Here is a 23,939-nt window from a genome sequence, read left to right as displayed (position 1 = left end):
ATATGATAGGGACAATATCATATGCGTCACTAAATTGATGACGAGGTGTTTGGCAACTTGACACAATTCATTAAAGTCTTTATATTAATTATATGATAGGGACAATATCATATGCGTCACTAAATTGATGACGAGGTATTTGGCAACGTGATAGAATTCTTTAAAGTCTTTATATCAAAAATTATACGATAGGGACAATATCATATGCGTCACTAAATTGATGACGAGGTATTTGGCAACTTGATATAATTCTTTAAAGTCTTTATATCAAAAATTATATGATAGGGACAATATCATATGCGTCACTAAATTGATGACGAGGTGTTTGTTTGGCTACAGGAAAAATCATTTATTTATCGAATCATCAAGCAAAGGATAAGCTTCAGTGGATCGCAGTATGGCAGCTGCTCAACCACTTACAACACCTTGCCTGTTACAAAAGTCGTTTACAATTGATTCTAGCTTTGTCATTGTATTAAATAATGCTTTTATATGTAACTAGCGCCGGCATCAGGTGATCGAAGATCCTCCTAATTTACTATGTTACAAATTACATTGGCATCACATCCATTGTCGTTTATAAAATAAATTATAAACTTTAAATGGTTTAGAAGCCATACAATGCAAATTGCCCCTTATTTATCATTGCAGTCCAGCACGGATACGACCTTAGAGGCGTTCAGGCATAATCCAACGGACGTAGCGTCATACCACTGTTCGCTCGAACAAGTATTGTGCCATTGGTCCGTACCTGCGGTTCCTCTCGTACTACGCAGGAATGCTGTCGCAACAACGTTTTGTCATTAGTAGGGTAAAACTAACCTGTCTCACGACGGTCTAAACCCAGCTCACGTTCCCTTGCATGGGTGAACAATCCAACGCTTGGTGAATTTTGCTTCACAATGATAGAAGAGCCGACATCGAAGGATCAAAAAGCGACGTCGCTATGAACGCTTGGCCGCCACAAGCCAGTTATCCCTATGGTAACTTTTCTGACACCTCTTGTTAAAAACTCTTTAAACCAAAAGGATCGATAGGCCGAGCTTTTGCTGTCCCTGTGTGTACTGAACACCGAGATCAAGTCAGCATTTGCCCTTTTGCTCTATGTGTGGTTTCTGTCCGCACTGAGCTGGCCTTGGGACACCTCCGTTATTATTTGAGAGATGTACCGCCCCAGTCAAACTCCCTACCTGGCAATGTCCTTGAATTGGATCATACCTGAGTAATTGGAGTTATACCAAATTTTCAAATCAAAATACATAAATGCATCGTTTTATTAAAGAATTTGTTTGCGATTATATAACAAACTCGTGATACTTTGATCAAGAAGCTTGCATCAAAACCCAATACCATAAGATATAATAAATATATCCGTATAATGGCTAGGAAATGATACACGTTCCATTAATCAAGTAAGTAAGGAAACAATAAGAGTAGTGGTATTTCATTGACGATACCAAACCGAGGTCTAATATCTCCCACTTATTCTACACCTCTTATGTCTCCTTACACTGCCAGATTAGAGTCAAGCTCAAAAGGGTCTTCTTTCCCCCGCTAATTATTCCAAGCCCGTTCCCTTGGCTGTGGTTTCGCTAGATAGTAGATAGGGACAGTAGGAATCTCGTTAATCCATTCATGCGCGTCACTAATTAGATGACGAGGCATTTGGCTACCTTAAGAGAGTCATAGTTACTCCCGCCGTTGACCCGCGCTTACTTGAATTTCTTCACTTTGACATTCAGAGCACTGGGCAGAAATCACATTGTGTCAACACCCGCTAGGGCCATCACAATGCTTTGTTTTAATTAGACAGTCGATTCCCCAAGTCCGTGCCAGTTCTGAATTGATTGTTAATTGATAATCGTTATAATTGATAAGAACTAATTGGTTTAACCCAAATAGTATTCTTAAAAATTTTAGCAAGAAAGTTCCACATTGGCTACGTAACTAAACTATCCGGGGAACAAGTAACTAACATAAATGCTAGAAACTCTATTTACCCAGAACGAGCACATAAACCATGTTATTGTTTCCCAATCAAGCCCGACTATCTCAATCTTCAGAGCCAATCCTTATCCCGAAGTTACGGATCTAATTTGCCGACTTCCCTTACCTACATTATTCTATCGACTAGAGACTCTTCACCTTGGAGACCAGCTGCGGATATTGGTACGGCCTGTTGAGAAGTTTGCGTGTCCCCACCATAAATTTTCAAGGTCCGAGGAGAAAATATCGACACAACAGTATATGTCATGCTCTTCTAGCCCATCTACCATATCTCTCTGCGAAAGACTTCCATGGTAGTACGGCTATAAAACAGAAAAGAAAACTCTCCGATATCTCTCGACGGCTTCTTTATGGTCGTTCCTGTTGCCAGGATGAGCACGAGGCCCATATTTAATAACAAACGGATACTCAACAGGTTACGGAATTGGAACCGTATTCCCTTTCGTTCAAAATTATTCAAGTGTATTATATTCGCTTTGTTTATATAGTTAGGCATTTTTGTTTTACTTGAAAATTTTCGGCTTTCGCCTTGAACTTAGGACCGACTAACTCGTGATCAACCACTGTTCACACGAAACCCTTCTCCACTTCAGTCCTCCAAGGTCTCATTCGATTATTTGCTACTACCACCAAGATCTGTACCAATGGCAGCTCCATGCAGGCTTACGCCAAACACTTCTACGCATACCATTGTACCTTCCTACTCACTAAAGTTTCAAAATTTATATCACAAGTAATATAAATCATCTACTTTAGCGGTAATGTATAGGTATACAACTTAAGCGCCATCCATTTTAAGGGCTAGTTGCTTCGGCAGGTGAGTTGTTACACACTCCTTAGCGGATTTCGACTTCCATGATCACCGTCCTGCTGTTTTAAGCAACCAACGCCTTTCATGGTATCTGCATGAGTTGTTAATTTGGGCACCGTAACATTACGTTTGGTTCATCCCACAGCGCCAGTTCTGCTTACCAAAAGTGGCCCACTGGGCACATTATATCATAACCTTGAACTTCATATCAAGAAAGTTAGGTTCTTACCCATTTAAAGTTTGAGAATAGGTTAAGATCGTTTCGACCCTAAGGCCTCTAATCATTCGCTTTACCAGATAAGATTATTTTATATAATATTAAAATGCACCAGCTATCCTGAGGGAAACTTCGGAAGGAACCAGCTACTAGATGGTTCGATTGGTCTTTCGCCCCTATACTCAATTCTGACAATCGATTTGCACGTCAGAACTGTTTCGGTCTTCCATCAGGGTTTCCCCTGACTTCAACCTGATCAAGTATAGTTCACCATCTTTCGGGTCACAGCATATATGCTCAAGGTACGTTCCAGTTAGAGGCATAAATAATATAAATATACATTATACATAACTATATAGAACGCCCCGGGATTGTGTTAATTAGCTATAAATAGCTAAAAAACTAATCCCATTATTAGTCAAGTTAATTACGCTATTAGGTTTACATCCCAATAACTTGCACATATGTTAGACTCCTTGGTCCGTGTTTCAAGACGGGTCCCGAAGGTATCCTGAATCTTTCGCATTGTTAATCATACAAGAGCATATAATAAACACAAAAATCAATGATAATTATGCCATTATATAATTCCGAAAAATTAACGCTCTGTAATAATATAATCTATCAGCACTTTATCAAATTAATAACATTTATTCTGTGTTAAAATGCAAGCAATTTAATTGGAATAAACTATAAGTTATATTTTATGATAAATTTGGGATATGCTAATAGATTACAATGTCCTTATATGGAAAAAATGCACATTATTCTTAATAATATTATTTAAATATTACAATTTTAATGATGAATTTTCCATAACGGATATTCAGGTTCATCGGGCTTAACCTCTAAGCAGTTTCACGTACTGTTTAACTCTCTATTCAGAGTTCTTTTCAACTTTCCCTCACGGTACTTGTTTACTATCGGTCTCATGGTTATATTTAGTTTTAGATGGAGTTTACCAACCCACTTAGTGCTGCACTATCAAGCAACACGACTCTTTGGAAACATCATCTAGTAATCATTAACGTTATACGGGCCTGGCACCCTCTATGGGTAAATGGCCTCATTTAAGAAGGACTTAAATCATTAATTTCTCATACTAGAATATTGACGCTCCATACACTGCATCTCACATTTGCCATATAGACAAAGTGACTTAGTGCTGAACTGTTTTCTTTTCGCTCGCCGCTACTAAGAAAATCCTTGTTAGTTTCTTTTCCTCCCCTAATTAATATGCTTAAATTCAGGGGGTAGTCCCATATGAGTTGAGGTTGTATATATAACTATTTTTTGCCATAAATTCTTTATATATAAATGATAAAACAATCAATTAAATTCGTTATAAATAGTTCCAATAGTTCTTGTAAGCAAAGTTATTTTTTATCCATTTAACGAACCAACGAAGAATAATAACAAAACCAAGATTTTTCTTTTTCCGAATCATTAATAAGAGACAATTCTAGATGAAAAATATTTCAATTTTTTATGCTAGACATTTCTCAGTATTATTTGATTGAAAAGAAAAATATTTCTCTTCGTTTTTCACATTCAAATGTGAGATAATGTTTTTCATTTCTTTTTTAATATTATGAATAAAATCATTATTTAATCCAATAATATACCATATGCTTATAAAAAATTTATAAACAACTTAATTAGCATAGTCTTACAACCCTCAACCATATGTAGTCCAAGCAGCACTATAAAATTAATTAAAGTACATAACAGCATGGACTGCGATATGCGTTCAAAATGTCGATGTTCATGTGTCCTGCAGTTCACACGATGACGCACAGTTTGCTGCGTTCTTCATCGACCCATGAGCCGAGTGATCCACCGCTTAGAGTTTTATAATTCATTTTTATATAATATCAATATTGTTTTTATTGAAAGAAATTAAAAATACACCATTTTACTGGCATATATCAATTCCTTCAATAAATTTATTTTTATACCTAAAAAATAAATGTTGCGATATGTCTTAGTTTCATATAAGCATTATGTATCATAAAAATCTGGTTATGGTTTGCTATTTTGGGTGACACATACTGCAAAATTTATATAAAACATTAACCTGATGGATGACAGGTACAAACATTGTATATTTTAGGTTGTTGCATTAGCCAACGTATGCTCATAACATAGATGAACAATACATATTCGCAACGCGTGTATATTATGGTCCATATACACACACACTTATTTTGAATACCACATTCAAAATTATTTTAATTTTAATTCGACTTCTACTTTCAAATTTTGTTCAGTTTCTTCGATTTCCATTTTCGAGAATTTGTTTTTATAGGAAACGCCATTGTTGTAGTAGGTACTGCCACAAATACGCACAACAACATTAATAATGTTAAAGTCTTTTTATGAGGTTGCCAAGCCCCACATATAAAATAAAAGCCATCTTCATTTTATTTTGACTTTAACTTTTGATTCCGTGGAATCATTTTGTAATATTTTTATTTTGGTAAATTGTATTTATTTGTATTATAACAAATGTTTATTAACGATAAGGATATTATACAATAATGATCCTTCCGCAGGTTCACCTACGGAAACCTTGTTACGACTTTTACTTCCTCTAAATAATCAAGTTCGGTCAACTTTTGCGAAACAACCGTAACACGCAAGGCGTCACAGTGATCACGTCCGGAGACCTCACTAAATAATTCAATCGGTAGTAGCGACGGGCGGTGTGTACAAAGGGCAGGGACGTAATCAATGCGAGTTAATGACTCACACTTACTGGGAATTCCAAGTTCATGTGAACAGTTTCAGTTCACAATCCCAAGCATGAAAGTGGTTCAGCGGTTTACCCGGACCTCTCGGTCTAGGAAATACACGTTGATACTTTCATTGTAGCGCGCGTGCAGCCCAGGACATCTAAGGGCATCACAGACCTGTTATTGCTCAATCTCATTATTGCTAGACGCAATTTGTCCATTTAAGAAGCTGTGTCCTTATAGGGACAAACCAACAGGTACGGCTCCACTTACATAAACACATTCAAACACAATAAACATTTTACTGCCACCATGAATGAAGGCTACATAAGCTTCAGCACCATAATCCTGAAGATATCTATTTAATATATTTGAGTCTCGTTCGTTTATCGGAATTAACCAGACAAATCACTCCACGAACTAAGAACGGCCATGCACCACCACCCATAGATTCGAGAAAGAGCTATCAATCTGTCTTACACACTTATGTTCGGACCTGGTAAGTTTTCCCGTGTTGAGTCAAATTAAGCCGCAGGCTCCACTCCTGGTGGTGCCCTTCCCGTCAATTCCTTTAAGTTTCAGCTTTGCAACCATACTTCCCCCGGAGCCCAAAAGCTTTGGTTTCCCGGGAAGCGACTGAGAGAGCCATAAAAGTAGCTACACCCAATGCTAGCTGGCATCGTTTATGGTTAGAACTAGGGCGGTATTCTGATCGCCTTCGAACCTCTAACTTTCGTTCTTGATTAATGAAAACATCTTTGGCAAATGCTTTCGCTTAAGTTAGTCTTACGACGGTCCAAGAATTTCACCTCTCGCGTCGTAATACTAATGCCCCCAAACTGCTTCTATTAATCATTACCTCTTGATCTGGAAAACCAATGAAAGCAGAACAGAGGTCTTATTTCATTATCCCATGCACAGGAATATTCAGGCATTTGAAGCCTGTTTAAGCACTCTAATTTGTTCAAAGTAATAGTACCGGCCCACAATACACTCGTTTAAGAGCACTAGTGCAGGTTTTTAAATAGGAGGAACATATGAAAATACAAGTATTTAATACATATAAGAACTCACGGTTAATACGCTTACATACATAAGGTATAGTACTAAACAATTGTAAGTTGTACTACCCGTATGAAGCACAGTTCAATACGAACGTTTTAACCGCAACAACTTTAATATTACGCTATTGGAGCTGGAATTACCGCGGCTGCTGGCACCAGATTGCCTCAATTGGTCCTTGTTAAAGGATTTAAAGTGTACTCATTCAATTACAGGGCCTCGGATATGAGTCCTGTATTGTTATTTTTTCGTCACTACCTCCCGAGCTGGAGTGGGTAATTTACGCGCCTGCTGCCTTCCTTAGATGTGGTAGCCGTTTCTCAGGCTCCCTCTCCGGAATCGAACCCTGATTCCCCGTTACCCGTTGCAACCATGGTAGTCCTAGATACTACCATCAAAGTTGATAGGGCAGACATTTGAAAGATCTGTCGTCGGTACAAGACCATACGATCTGCATGTTATCTAGAGTTCAACCAATATAACGATTCTTGCGATCGCTTGGTTTTAGCCTAATAAAGCACATGTCCCATAAGGTTTCATGTTTTAATTGCATGTATTAGCTCTAGAATTACCACAGTTATCCAAGTAACTGTTAACGATCTAAGGAACCATAACTGATATAATGAGCCTTTGCGGTTTCACTTTTAATTCGTGTGTACTTAGACATGCATGGGCTTAATCTTTGAGACAAGCATATAACTACTGGCAGGATCAACCAGAATAATGTTTTTCCTTCATATTCCATTCATATATTTTGAATCGAATAAGCAATATAATAGATATATAGATATATAGATTTTTCCTTTAATAATTCATGATTTTTATTATATTGAATAAATTCAATATTTCGCCTTTGGGTAAAATTTTAAATTATAAGTAAAAAAATCCATTCGATTACGGCCATTTTTATATAGCATTCGTAATCCATATTTTCATTTTTAATTTATACTTGTTTTACCAATATAACAAGAATTTCATCTAATTATTGTAATATATATATTTCTATAATTTTATCTTTTTATACATACATATTTCATTATAAAATATCATTTTATTTCCAACATACATAATTATTGTATCCACACATGTACAATTTTTGTTTAACCAATATAAATATTAAGTTAAATCATTTGCATTTTGAAGATAAATTTAAAATTTATCTCTTTTCATATATATCTCTGGTAATATATAACATAAAACCAAGCGCATATGATAATATTTCCACATTTAATATATAATTTTATATTTCTTTCATAAGAATCCATATTTGTATTATACCGTAACGATATAATAATCCAACTATACGGCAGGTAATAAATTAATATTTGCCTGCCTCCAAAAATTAACGATAATATATGGAAACGATTTGTTATTCTATATATAATAGAAACTTGACTTTTGTTTCAACGATATTATCTATAAAGCGTATATTCCTATTATCCGCGGAGCCAAGTCCCGTGTTCTATAGAACTGAGAAACAAATTTGTACGGATAATAATATACTTTATTGTATGTAACCAATATAAACATAATCCGAAATAAATATTTCGAATAATGCGGGAGGTCGGCAACCACTGCCTACCTATAGTAGTTTTTGAACCCGCTGTCCTCAAAGCGGGTATTTTCAATTCCGTTTGCCACCCAACATACGGGCTATTCTCTTATATATTAAGAGATTATAGGAACATTTCATTTTTTTTCCATTATTCATATATAATATGATTATTTTTTCCCTTATACATATAATAATTAATCATTTTCATATGTATATTATTTAATTTACTCATATTATTGCCAAAATCATATGAATACATAAGTTTTGAACAATATGAGAGGTCGGCAACCACTGCCTACCTATAGTAGTTTTTGAACCCTCTGTCGTAATTCCGGTCGTTTACACTACTATACCCTCTCACTATAATGGCTTTTCTCTATAATACTAAGAGAATGTGGGATATTTTCAGCATTTTTTCCCTTATACATATAATAATTAATCATTTTCATATGTATATTATTTAATTTACTCATATTATTGCCAAAATCATATGAATACATAAGTTTTGAACAATATGAGAGGTCGGCAACCACTGCCTACCTATAGTAGTTTTTGAACCCTCTGTCGTAATTCCGGTCGTTTACACTACTATACCCTCTCACTATAATGGCTTTTCTCTATAATACTAAGAGAATGTGGGATATTTTCAGCATTTTTTCCCTTATACATATAATAATTAATCATTTTCATATGTATATTATTTAATTTACTCATATTATTGCCAAAATCATATGAATACATAAGTTTTGAACAATATGAGAGGTCGGCAACCACTGCCTACCTATAGTAGTTTTTGAACCCTCTGTCGTAATTCCGGTCGTTTACACTACTATACCCTCTCACTATAATGGCTTTTCTCTATAATACTAAGAGAATGTGGGATATTTTCAGCATTTTTTCCCTTATACATATAATAATTAATCATTTTCATATGTATATTATTTAATTTACTCATATTATTGCCAAAATCATATGAATACATAAGTTTTGAACAATATGAGAGGTCGGCAACCACTGCCTACCTATAGTAGTTTTTGAACCCTCTGTCGTAATTCCGGTCGTTTACACTACTATACCCTCTCACTATAATGGCTTTTCTCTATAATACTAAGAGAATGTGGGAATATTTCAGCATTTTTTCCCTATACATATAATAATTAATAATTTTCATATGTATATTATTTAATTTACTCATATAATTGCCAAAATCATATGAATACATAAGTTTTGAACAATATGAGAGGTCGGCAACCACTGCCTACCTATAGTAGTTTTTGAACCCTCTGTCGTAATTCCGGTCGTTTACACTACTATACCCTCTCACTATAATGGCTTTTCTCTATAATACTAAGAGAATGTGGGAATATTTCAGCATTTTTTCCCCTATACATATAATAATTAATAATTTTCATATGTATATTATTTAATTTACTCATATAATTGCCAAAATCATATAAATACATAAGTTTTGAACAATATCAGAGGTCAGCAACGGTCTTTCCTCTATAATACTAAGATAATATGGGAATATTTTCAGCATTTTTTCCCTTATACATTTATACATATAATAATTAATCATTTTCATATGTATATTATTTAATTTACTCATATTATTGCCAAAATCATATAAATACATAAGTTTTGAACAATATCAGAGGTCAGCAACGGTCTTTCCTCTATAATACTAAGATAATGTGGGAATATTTCATCATTTTTTCCTTTATACATTTATACATATAATATTTAATCATTTTATATGTATATTATTTAATTTACTCATATAATTGCCAAAATCATATAAATACATAAGTTTTGAACAATATCAGAGGTCGGCAACGGTCTTTCCTCTATAATACTAAGATAATATGGGAATATTTCAGCATTTTTTCCCTTATACATATAATAATTAATCATTTTCATATGTATATTATTTAATTTACTCGTATAATTGCCAAAATCCTATGAAGACATAAGAGAATACAATATGAGAGGTCGGCGCAACCATAATATAGTAGTTGATGACGAGGTGTTTGGCAACTTGATACAATTCTTTAAAAAGTCTTTATATTAATTATATGATAGGGACAATATCATATGCGTCACTAAATTGATGACGAGGTGTTTGGCAACGTGAAGTATGATAGAGATGCGGATGACGAGGTATTTGGCAACCGCACAATATCATATGCGTCACTAAATTGATGACGACTTGACGAGGATGTTTGAATAAAGTCACAAATTATATGATAGGGACTTATCATATGCGTCACTGATAGGACGATATATGCGTCACTTGACACAACTTGTCTTTAAAGTCTATTATATGGCATATATGGACAATATCGCGGATATTGACAATATCATATGCGTCACTAAATTGATGCGATCGAACACTCGACGAGTGCAGACGTGCCTGCGGATCGACAGCAAATTGTTAGCAAATTGTTCACAGTTGTAAGTCCCGTTACTTGTGCCCAGCCACTTCGCGTCGCGTGATCTTGTCGCGCGTTTTGATTGGCCCAGCCAACGTACCTAACGGTAGTTCGCACTAACACCATCGCACACCCGAGTGTGCGTGTTATCAGCGCAAAAAACCCAGTGCTCGAAGCAGCGGTATAATTGCAAAGCAGCAGCCACGTGCTGCCTGGCTCACCGGCTTACGGTGCCCAGCTTCCCCCCCCCCCCCCTCCTCACTCCTTATCAACTTTGGAGAAGATGGACTGGCAGGCCCCCCGCGCACCCACAAGCTTGGAACAACACCACGCAAAAAGGCTCTGAGAACACGCAAGAGCAGCTCCAGCAGCGAGGGAAGCACCTCGCATACAGAGCCGGGCGAGATAAAGCGAAAACCGGCAAAGAAAGCACAGGGAGAGGAGCTGGAAGATAAGCCAAGCACTAGCGCAGCTCTGCGCAAGAAGCTCGCCAACAACGCCTTCGCTTTACTCTCGACCGAAGAAGACGAGTACGACCAAGAGAGCTCTGATGACGAACCCGGACCTAAAGACGATTCCAAGCCCAAGACCCCCGAGAAACCAAAGCCCACCCCGAAGACCATCAAGCCACCTCCGATTTTTATCCCCGATGTGACCAACATCTCGGCACTCGTCAAGATGATCACGACTCTTGTAGGCCCGAAGAACAATTTTACCTACAAGACCGTGAATGGCAACAACGTACGTGTCATGATGCCGGACAAAGAGTCCTATACAGCTCTGCGTCTCCAACTTGTGGCCCAAAACAAGAGGCATCGGACTTTCCAGCCGAAAGATGAACGTGCATACAAGGTTGTCATCAAAGGACTCCACCACTCCACCGATCGTGAGGAAATCATTGAAGACCTTCGCAGACAAGGGCACGCTGTTAGAGATCTGCACAATCCCATTGGCAGAAGAACTAAAGAACCGCTGGGAATATTCTTCGCCAACCTGGAGCCTTCCAGCAACAACAAAGACGTCTACCAAGTCAAGCGGATCTGCAGGTCGGTAGTAACCATTGAACCGCCGCAGAAGTTCAACGACGTGCCTCAATGCTTCAGGTGCCAAGGATTCGGTCATACACAGCGTTACTGCTTCCTGGAATACCGATGTGTAAAGTGTGGAGGCCCTCACGAATCGAGGGCATGTGAGAAGAGGGAGGACGACAAAGCGTGCTGCTTCCACTGCCAGGCGGACCATCCTGCGTCTTTCAAGGGATGCCCTGCATACAAAAGGGCCAAAGCACTCGCTGCTCCGAAAACAAGGCCCGTCGCTAATGCTAACAAGGCGCCGCCCGTGGCATCACCAAACGTCACCTCTGGCAGGAGCTACCGAGACGCCCTCAACGGAGTGCACGCAGCACCGCAGAATCCCACAACCCCAGTCCAAACCCAAACAGAAACCCCACACTCCGGTCAGATAGAAGCGATGTTCGCTCGCATGGAAGGAATGATGGAAAGGATGATGGAGCGCATGTTCACCCAGATGACACAGCTGGTGGCCACCATTCTCAACAGCAAGTCATGCAACTAAAGCTCCACCTAGTCGTCTGGAATGCGAACGGCCTGCAGAACAGCAAGGCCATAGTCGAGCACCATCTGAAGACCCACCAGATCGATATCCTACTCGTAGCCGAAACCCACTTCTCCCCCAGATCCCACTTTAATATCAGCGGATATGACCTCATCCATGCAGACCATCCTTCTGGCAGAGCACGCGGTGGAGCAGCCATCCTCATCAGGAGCGGTATTCAATACCTAGAGCTGCCCGCGTTTCAGCAAGACTGGGCACAATGTCCTGTCATCAGGATTGTCAGCCCGCAAGGAGATTTAGACATTGGAGCGGTCTACTTTCCCCCCAGATACCGCATAACAGCATCTCACCTCAGTGAGTTCTTCGAGCATTTTGGGCCCCGCTTCATAGCAGCTGGAGATTATAACGCCAAACATTCTTGGTGGGGATCGCGCGCCAACAACCCCAAAGGGAAAACTCTGTTTGGGTACCTGCAACGCCACCGACTGGACTGCCACTCCACTGGCGAGCCCACTCACTGGCCAACGAATCCCCTCAAGACTCCAGACCTACTGGACTTTGCTGTGTCGAAAGGCATAGGGCATGCGAAGATCAGCTGCACAACAAATGCTGATCTCCTGTCAGACCACTGTGCAATAAACGTGCTAATCAACACGCCAGTCCTCAGGAAAACCCCGCTCAGAAGGCTCACTGGAAAATATACCGACGCCGCCAAGTTCGCGTCCTGGATGCTCTCCACCGTCAATCCGAACCCCATCCTCAACACACCCAGGAACATTGATGAAGCTATCGGGAATCTCACCAGGCAGATGCAAAACGCTGCGGAATTCGCAAGCCCACCGCCACCAAAGACTGCGAGAACACCTAGCAGGGACCTCCACCTCTGGTCCCCGGAAATTGCGGCACTCGTGACTGAGAAGAGGCGTCTCAGGAGAGTTTGGTTCTTGACGCGCAATCCAAGAGACAAAACAGCGCTCAATCACGCCACAAAGGAGTTGAAGGACAAGATCTCCAGCCTACGCCAGGACTCCTTCCTCAGATTCCTCGAGGAACTCTCTCCCGGGGACCCAGACCACAATCTGTGGAACGTCACCCGCCACATTAAACGACCAGCCAAAAAGGTTTCCGCAGTGCGCAAAGCAGATGGATCCTGGTGCCGTTCGGATGCTGAAAGAGCAGAAGCTTTCGCCGAACACCTTTACAACGCCTTCTCTCCGTTCGACTGCTGCACTGCCGAAGAACATGCTGAAACAGCCCGGTTTCTCAATAGCCCAAGCTCTCCCGGTCCCCCGTTGGAACCAGTCGACCCTGAGGAAGTTGCGCAGGAGATTGCTCTACTGAAGAACAACAAATCTCCAGGCCTGGATCGTATAGATGCGGCGGCCCTAAAAATGCTCCCATTCCGCTGCACACAAATGCTGGCCAGCATTTACAACAGCTGCTTCCGGCTAGGGTACTTCCCGGAAGAGTGGAAAAGAGCAGAGGTTATTGTCCTCCTCAAGCCTGGTAAGCCTGAAGCCAATCTCGCCTCCTATCGTCCGATTAGTTTGCTGGCAATCCTCTCCAAAATACTCGAAAGAGTATTTTTGCGCAGAGTATTGCCAGTACTGGATGAGGCTGGTTTGATCCCCGATCACCAGTTTGGCTTCAGGCGCTCCCACGGAACACCAGAGCAATGCCACCGGCTAGTCGAACGGATCCTCGAGGCATTCGAGCAAAAGAAATACTGCTGCGCTGTAATGCTCGACGTGAAGCAGGCATTCGACAGAGTTTGGCATCCTGGACTCCTCCATAAACTCAAATCCTACCTCCCAAGCCCCCATTTTACCCTCCTCAAATCCTACACTGAGGGAAGAGCATTCCAAGTCAGATGCGGAAGTGCAATAAGCCTACCCAGACTGATCAGAGCTGGAGTTCCGCAAGGCAGTGTGCTCGGACCAATACTGTACACCCTTTACACCGCAGACCTTCCCATAATCCCCTCCAGGAACCTAACTATAGCGACTTATGCAGATGACACGGCTTTCCTCGCCTCCTCATCCGACCCACGAGAAGCCTCCGAAACAATCCAAAGGCAAATGGACGCGCTACATCCCTGGCTCAGCAGGTGGAACATCGTAGTGAACGCGGAAAAATCTACCCAAACAACATTTGCACTAAGGAGAGGAGACTGCCCACCGGTCACGCTAAACGGAGTCATCATTCCCAACGCACCCGCACCCAAGTACCTAGGACTTACCCTGGACCGCAGGCTCACTTGGCGTCCCCACATCGTCAGCAAACGCATACAGGCCGATGCGCGTCTGAGGCAGATGCATTGGCTTATTGGGAGAGGGTCCAAGCTAAGGCAGAACCACAAAATCCTGGTGTACAAGGCAATTCTCAAGCCCATCTGGACCTACGGGATACAGCTATGGGGCACGGCAAGCCACACGAATCGCCTGCGTATACAGCGGTTCCAGAATAGGTGCTTGAGAATTGCCTGTAATGCGCATCCCTACCACGAGAATGTCGCCATACATAGGGAACTTGGAATCCCACAAGTCGCTGATGAAATCTCCAGGCTCAGCGAGAGATACCTGAAAAGGCTCGAAAACCACCCTAACCACCTCGCCACCAACCTGTTAGACAATAGCCAAACAAGCAGACGTCTCATGAGGAGACACCCTCTCGATCTTCCACAACAATAGACAACACATATAAAACCCGCCACAAATACATGTACAATAGTATCCCTTAAGCTAATGTTCCCCCGCAAAACCATTTAATTATTGTCCACTAGGACAGATTTTAAATAAAAAAACGCCCCCAAAAAAAAAAAAAAAAAAAAAAAAAAAACTAAATTGATGACGAGGTGTTTGGCAACTTGATTCATTAAAGTCACAATATCATATGCGTCACTAAATTGATGACGAGGTATTTGGCAACTTGATACAATTCTTTAAAGATGATAGGGACAATATCATATGCGTCACTAAATTGATGACGAGGTGTTTGGCAACTTGACACAATTCATTAAAGTCTTTATATTAATTATATGATAGGGACAATATCATATGCGTCACTAAATTGATGACGAGGTATTTGGCAACCTTTAAAGTCGATAGGGACAATATCATATGCGTCACTAAATTGATGACCAACAATTCTTTAAAGTCTTTATATCAAAAATTATATGATAGGGACAATATCATATGCGTCACTAAATTGATGACGAGGTGTTTGTTTGGCTACAGGAAAAATCATTTATTTATCGAATCATCAAGCAAAGGATAAGCTTCAGTGGATCGCAGTATGGCAGCTGCTCAACCACTTACAACACCTTGCCTGTTACAAAAGTCGTTTACAATTGATTCTAGGCTTTGTCATTGTATTAAATAATGCTTTTATATGTAACTAGCGCGGCATCAGGTGATCGAAGATCCTCCTAATTTACTATGTTACAAATTACATTGGCATCACATCCATTGTCGTTTATAAAATAAATTATAAACTTTAAATGGTTTAGAAGCCATACAATGCAAATTGCCCCTTATTTATCATTGCAGTCCAGCACGGATACGACCTTAGAGGCGTTCAGGCATAATCCAACGGACGTAGCGTCATACCACTGTTCGCTCGAACAAGTATTGTGCCATTGGTCCGTACCTGCGGTTCCTCTCGTACTACGCAGGAATGCTGTCGCAACAACGTTTTGTCATTAGTAGGGTAAAACTAACCTGTCTCACGACGGTCTAAACCCAGCTCACGTTCCCTTGCATGGGTGAACAATCCAACGCTTGGTGAATTTTGCTTCACAATGATAGGAAGAGCCGACATCGAAGGATCAAAAAGCGACGTCGCTATGAACGCTTGGCCGCCACAAGCCAGTTATCCCTATGGTAACTTTTCTGACACCTCTTGTTAAAAACTCTTTAAACCAAAAGGATCGATAGGCCGAGCTTTTGCTGTCCCTGTGTGTACTGAACACCGAGATCAAGTCAGCATTTGCCCTTTTGCTCTATGTGTGGTTTCTGTCCGCACTGAGCTGGCCTTGGGACACCTCCGTTATTATTTGAGAGATGTACCGCCCCAGTCAAACTCCCTACCTGGCAATGTCCTTGAATTGGATCATACCTGAGTAATTGGAGTTATACCAAATTTTCAAATCAAAAATACATAAATGCATCGTTTTATTAAAGAATTTGTTTGCGATTATATAACAAACTCGTGATACTTTGATCAAGAAGCTTGCATCAAAACCCAATACCATAAGATATAATAAATATATCCGTATAATGGCTAGGAAATGATACACGTTCCATTTAATCAAGTAAGTAAGGAAACAATAAGAGTAGTGGTATTTCATTGACGATACCAAACCGAGGTCTAATATCTCCCACTTATTCTACACCTCTTATGTCTCCTTACACTGCCAGATTAGAGTCAAGCTCAAAAGGGTCTTCTTTCCCCGCTAATTATTCCAAGCCCGTTCCCTTGGCTGTGGTTTCGCTAGATAGTAGATAGGGACAGTAGGAATCTCGTTAATCCATTCATGCGCGTCACTAATTAGATGACGAGGCATTTGGCTACCTTAAGAGAGTCATAGTTACTCCCGCCGTTGACCCGCGCTTACTTGAATTTCTTCACTTTGACATTCAGAGCACTGGGCAGAAATCACATTGTGTCAACACCCGCTAGGGCCATCACAATGCTTTGTTTTAATTAGACAGTCGGATTCCCCAAGTCCGTGCCAGTTCTGAATTGATTGTTAATTGATAATCGTTATAATTGATAAGAACTAATTGGTTTAACCCAAATAGTATTCTTAAAAATTTTAGCAAGAAAGTTCCACAATTGGCTACGTAACTAAACTATCCGGGGAACAAGTAACTAACATAAATGCTAGAAACTCTATTTACCCAGAACGAGCACATAAACCATGTTATTGTTTCCCAATCAAGCCCGACTATCTCAATCTTCAGAGCCAATCCTTATCCCGAAGTTACGGATCTAATTTGCCGACTTCCCTTACCTACATTATTCTATCGACTAGAGACTCTTCACCTTGGAGACCAGCTGCGGATATTGGTACGGCCTGTTGAGAAGTTTGCGTGTCCCCACCATAAATTTTCAAGGTCCGAGGAGAAAATATCGACACAACAGTATATGTCATGCTCTTCTAGCCCATCTACCATATCTCTCTGCGAAAGACTTCCATGGTAGTACGGCTATAAAACAGAAAAGAAAACTCTTCCGATATCTCTCGACGGCTTCTTTATGGTCGTTCCTGTTGCCAGGATGAGCACGAGGCCCATATTTAATAACAAACGGATACTCAACAGGTTACGGAATTGGAACCGTATTCCCTTTCGTTCAAAATTATTCAAGTGTATTATATTCGCTTTGTTTATATAGTTAGGCATTTTTGTTTTACTTGAAAATTTTCGGCTTTCGCCTTGAACTTAGGACCGACTAACTCGTGATCAACCACTGTTCACACGAAACCCTTCTCCACTTCAGTCCTCCAAGGTCTCATTCGATTATTTGCTACTACCACCAAGATCTGTACCAATGGCAGCTCCATGCAGGCTTACGCCAAACACTTCTACGCATACCATTGTACCTTCCTACTCACTAAAGTTTCAAAATTTATATCACAAGTAATATAAATCATCTACTTTAGCGGTAATGTATAGGTATACAACTTAAGCGCCATCCATTTTAAGGGCTAGTTGCTTCGGCAGGTGAGTTGTTACACACTCCTTAGCGGATTTCGACTTCCATGATCACCGTCCTGCTGTTTTAAGCAACCAACGCCTTTCATGGTATCTGCATGAGTTGTTAATTTGGGCACCGTAACATTACGTTTGGTTCATCCCACAGCGCCAGTTCTGCTTACCAAAAGTGGCCCACTGGGCACATTATATCATAACCTTGAACTTCATATCAAGAAAGTTAAGGTTCTTACCCATTTAAAGTTTGAGAATAGGTTAAGATCGTTTCGACCCTAAGGCCTCTAATCATTCGCTTTACCAGATAAGATTATTTTATATAATATTAAAATGCACCAGCTATCCTGAGGGAAACTTCGGAAGGAACCAGCTACTAGATGGTTCGATTGGTCTTTCGCCCCTATACTCAATTCTGACAATCGATTTGCACGTCAGAACTGTTTCGGTCTTCCATCAGGGTTTCCCCTGACTTCAACCTGATCAAGTATAGTTCACCATCTTTCGGGTCACAGCATATATGCTCAAGGTACGTTCCAGTTAGAGGCATAAATAATATAAATATACATTATACATAACTATATAGAACGCCCCGGGATTGTGTTAATTAGCTATAAATAGCTAAAAAACTAATCCCATTATTAGTCAAGTTAATTACGCTATTAGGTTTACATCCCAATAACTTGCACATATGTTAGACTCCTTGGTCCGTGTTTCAAGACGGGTCCCGAAGGTATCCTGAATCTTTCGCATTGTTAATCATACAAGAGCATATAATAAACACAAAAATCAATGATAATTATGCCATTATATAATTCCGAAAAATTAACGCTCTGTAATAATATAAATCTATCAGCACTTTATCAAATTAATAACATTTATTCTGTGTTAAAATGCAAGCAATTTAATTGGAATAAACTATAAGTTATATTTTATGATAAATTTGGGATATGCTAATAGATTACAATGTCCTTATATGGAAAAAATGCACATTATTCTTAATAATATTATTTAAATATTACAATTTTAATGATGAATTTTCCATAACGGATATTCAGGTTCATCGGGCTTAACCTCTAAGCAGTTTCACGTACTGTTTAACTCTCTATTCAGAGTTCTTTTCAACTTTCCCTCACGGTACTTGTTTACTATCGGTCTCATGGTTATATTTAGTTTTAGATGGAGTTTACCACCCACTTAGTGCTGCACTATCAAGCAACACGACTCTTTGGAAACATCATCTAGTAATCATTAACGTTATACGGGCCTGGCACCCTCTATGGGTAAATGGCCTCATTTAAGAAGGACTTAAATCATTAATTTCTCATACTAGAATATTGACGCTCCATACACTGCATCTCACATTTGCCATATAGACAAAGTGACTTAGTGCTGAACTGTTTTCTTTTCGCTCGCCGCTACTAAGAAAATCCTTGTTAGTTTCTTTTCCTCCCCTAATTAATATGCTTAAATTCAGGGGGTAGTCCCATATGAGTTGAGGTTGTATATATAACTATTTTTTGCCATAAATTCTTTATATATAAATGATAAAACAATCAATTAAATTCGTTATAAATAGTTCCAATAGTTCTTGTAAGCAAAGTTATTTTTTATCCATTTAACGAACCAACGAAGAATAATAACAAAACCAAGATTTTTCTTTTTCCGAATCATTAATAAGAGACAATTCTAGATGAAAAATATTTCAATTTTTTATGCTAGACATTTCTCAGTATTATTTGATTGAAAAAGAAAATATTTCTCTTCGTTTTTCACATTCAAATGTGAGATAATGTTTTTCATTTCTTTTTTAATATTATGAATAAAATCATTATTTAATCCAATAATATACCATATGCTTATAAAAAATTTATAAACAACTTAATTAGCATAGTCTTACAACCCTCAACCATATGTAGTCCAAGCAGCACTATAAAATTAATTAAAGTACATAACAGCATGGACTGCGATATGCGTTCAAAATGTCGATGTTCATGTGTCCTGCAGTTCACACGATGACGCACAGTTTGCTGCGTTCTTCATCGACCCATGAGCCGAGTGATCCACCGCTTAGAGTTTTATAATTCATTTTTATATAATATCAATATTGTTTTTATTGAAAGAAATTAAAAATACACCATTTTACTGGCATATATCAATTCCTTCAATAAATTTATTTTTATACCTAAAAATAAATGTTGCGATATGTCTTAGTTTCATATAAGCATTATGTATCATAAAAATCTGGTTATGGTTTGCTATTTTGGGTGACACATACTGCAAAATTTATATAAAACATTAACCTGATGGATGACAGGTACAAACATTGTATATTTTAGGTTGTTGCATTAGCCAACGTATGCTCATAACATAGATGAACAATACATATTCGCAACGCGTGTATATTATGGTCCATATACACACACACTTATTTTGAATACCACATTCAAAATTATTTTAATTTTAATTCGACTTCTACTTTCAAATTTTGTTCAGTTTCTTCGATTTCCATTTTCGAGAATTTGTTTTTATAGGAAACGCCATTGTTGTAGTAGGTACTGCCACAAATACGCACAACAACATTAATAATGTTAAAGTCTTTTTATGAGGTTGCCAAGCCCCACATATAAAATAAAAGCCATCTTCATTTTATTTTGACTTTAACTTTTGATTCCGTGGAATCATTTTGTAATATTTTTATTTTGGTAAATTGTATTTATTTGTATTATAACAAATGTTTATTAACGATAAGGATATTATACAATAATGATCCTTCCGCAGGTTCACCTACGGAAACCTTGTTACGACTTTTACTTCCTCTAAATAATCAAGTTCGGTCAACTTTTGCGAAACAACCGTAACACGCAAGGCGTCACAGTGATCACGTCCGGAGACCTCACTAAATAATTCAATCGGTAGTAGCGACGGGCGGTGTGTACAAAGGGCAGGGACGTAATCAATGCGAGTTAATGACTCACACTTACTGGGAATTCCAAGTTCATGTGAACAGTTTCAGTTCACAATCCCAAGCATGAAAGTGGTTCAGCGGTTTACCCGGACCTCTCGGTCTAGGAAATACACGTTGATACTTTCATTGTAGCGCGCGTGCAGCCCAGGACATCTAAGGGCATCACAGACCTGTTATTGCTCAATCTCATTATTGCTAGACGCAATTTGTCCATTTAAGAAGCTAGTGTCCTTATAATGGGACAAACCAACAGGTACGGCTCCACTTACATAAACACATTCAAACACAATAAACATTTTACTGCCACCATGAATGAAGGCTACATAAGCTTCAGCACCATAATCCTGAAGATATCTATTTAATATATTTGAGTCTCGTTCGTTATCGGAATTAACCAGACAAATCACTCCACGAACTAAGAACGGCCATGCACCACTGTCACACACTTATGTTCGGACCTGGTAAGTTTTCCCGTGTTGAGTCAAATTAAGCCGCAGGCTCCACTCCTGGTGGTGCCCTTCCGTCAATTCCTTTAAGTTTCAGCTTTGCAACCATACTTCCCCCGGAGCCCAAAAGCTTTGGTTTCCCGGGAAGCGACTGAGAGAGCCATAAAAGTAGCTACACCCAATTGCTAGCTGGCATCGTTTATGGTTAGAACTAGGGCGGTATCTGATCGCCTTCGAACCTCTAACTTTCGTTCTTGATTAATGAAAACATCTTTGGCAAATGCTTTCGCTTAAGTTAGTCTTACGACGGTCCAAGAATTTCACCTCTCGCGTCGTAATACTAATGCCCCCAAACTGCTTCTATTAATCATTACCTCTTGATCTGAAAACCAATGAAAGCAGAACAGAGGTCTTATTTCATTATCCCATGCACAGAATATTCAGGCATTTGAAGCCTGCTTTAAGCACTCTAATTTGTTCAAAGTAATAGTACCGGCCCACAATAACACTCGTTTAAGAGCACTAGTGCAGGTTTTTAAATAGGAGGAACATATGAAAAAATACAAGTATTTAATCACATATAAGAACTCCACGGTAATACGCTTACATACATAAAGGTATAGTACTAACCACAATTGTAAGTTGTACTACCCGTATGAAGCACAAGTTCAACTACGAACGTTTTAACCGCAACAACTTTAATATACGCTATTGGAGCTGGAATTACCGCGGCTGCTGGCACCAGACTTGCCCTCCAATTGGTCCTTGTTAAAGGATTTAAAGTGTACTCATTCCAATTACAGGGCCTCGGATATGAGTCCTGTATTGTTATTTTTCGTCACTACCTCCCCGAGCTGGGAGTGGGTAATTTACGCGCCTGCTGCCTTCCTTAGATGTGGTAGCCGTTTCTCAGGCTCCCTCTCCGGAATCGAACCCTGATTCCCCGTTACCCGTTGCAACCATGGTAGTCCTAGATACTACCATCAAAAGTTGATAGGGCAGACATTTGAAAGATCTGTCGTCGGTACAAGACCATACGATCTGCATGTTATCTAGAGTTCAACCAATAAACGATCTTGCGATCGCTGGTTTTAGCCTAATAAAAGCACATGTCCCATAAGGTTCATGTTTTAATTGCATGTATTAGCTCTAGAATTACCACAGTTATCCAAGTAACTGTTAACGATCTAAGGAACCATAACTGATATAATGAGCCTTTTGCGGTTTCACTTTTAATTCGTGTGTACTTAGACATGCATGGCTTAATCTTTGAGACAAGCATATAACTACTGGCAGGATCAACCAGAATAATGTTTTTCCTTCATATTCCATTCATATATTTTGAATCGAAATAAGCAATATAATAGATATATAGATATATAGATTTTTCACTTTATATAATTCCATGATTTTTATTATATTGAATAAAATTCAATATTTCGCCTTTGGGTAAAATTTTAAATATATAAGTAAAAAAATCCATTCGATTACGGCCATTTTTATATAGCATTCGTAATCCATATTTTCATTTTTAATTTATACTTGTTTTACCAATATAACAAGAATTTCATCTAATTATTGTAATATATATATTTCTATAATTTTATCTTTTTATACATACATATTTCATTATAAAATCATTTTATTTCCAACATACATAATTATTGTATCCACACATGTACAATTTTTGTTTAACCAATATAAATATTAAGTTAAATCATTTGCATTTTGAAGATAAATTTAAAATTTATCTCTTTTCATATATATCTCTGGTAATATATAACATAAAACCAAGCGCATATGATAATATTTCCACATTTAATATATAATTTTATATTTCTTTCATAAGAATCCATATTTGTATTATACCGTAACGATATATATATCCAACTATACGGCAGGTAATAAATTAATATTTGCCTGCCTCCAAAAATTAACGATAATATATGGAAACGATTTGTTATTCTATATATAATAGAAACTTGACTTTTGTTTCAACGATATTATCTATAAAGCGTATATTCCTATTATCCGCGGAGCCAAGTCCCGTGTTCTATAGAACTGAGAAACAAATTTGTACGGATAATAATATACTTTATTGTATGTAACCAATATAAACATAATCCGAAATAAATATTTCGAATAATGCGGGAGGTCGGCAACCACTGCCTACCTATAGTAGTTTTTGAACCCGCTGTCCTCAAAGCGGTATTTTCAATTCCGTTTGCCCCAAACATACGGGCTATTCTCTTATATATTAAGAGATTATAGGAACATTTCATTTTTTTTCCATTATTCATATATAATATGATTATTTTTCCCTTATACATATAATAATTAATCATTTTCATATGTATATTATTTAATTTACTCATATTATTGCCAAAATCATATGAATACATAAGTTTTGAACAATATGC

The 23,939-nt window shown here is 38.6% G+C and overlaps 5 non-coding genes across 5 annotated transcripts; all 5 read right to left on the bottom strand.

The window, feature by feature from the left end:
• Nucleotides 1-356: 356 nt before the first annotated feature.
• On the bottom strand, nt 357-4,312 carry LOC117149347. Its single transcript, XR_004460227.1, has one exon. It is a non-coding gene; the product is annotated as a large subunit ribosomal RNA (ribosomal RNA).
• A 395-nt stretch (nt 4,313-4,707) lies between these two features.
• Nucleotides 4,708-4,886, bottom strand: LOC117149349. Its single transcript, XR_004460228.1, has one exon. It is a non-coding gene; the product is annotated as a 5.8S ribosomal RNA (ribosomal RNA).
• Nucleotides 4,887-15,647: 10,761 nt separating this feature from the next.
• On the bottom strand, nt 15,648-19,609 carry LOC117149346. The gene has a single exon (XR_004460226.1). It is a non-coding gene; the product is annotated as a large subunit ribosomal RNA (ribosomal RNA).
• Nucleotides 19,610-20,004: 395 nt separating this feature from the next.
• On the bottom strand, nt 20,005-20,183 carry LOC117149343. The gene has a single exon (XR_004460224.1). It is a non-coding gene; the product is annotated as a 5.8S ribosomal RNA (ribosomal RNA).
• Nucleotides 20,184-20,869: 686 nt separating this feature from the next.
• On the bottom strand, nt 20,870-22,828 carry LOC117149344. Its single transcript, XR_004460225.1, has one exon. It is a non-coding gene; the product is annotated as a small subunit ribosomal RNA (ribosomal RNA).
• Nucleotides 22,829-23,939: the final 1,111 nt, after the last annotated feature.

Source organism: Drosophila mauritiana, unplaced genomic scaffold (assembly GCF_004382145.1).
Source record: "Drosophila mauritiana strain mau12 unplaced genomic scaffold, ASM438214v1 U_20, whole genome shotgun sequence".
NCBI lineage: Eukaryota > Metazoa > Arthropoda > Insecta > Diptera > Drosophilidae > Drosophila > Drosophila mauritiana.
This window is presented reverse-complemented; position numbering and strand designations above follow the sequence as displayed.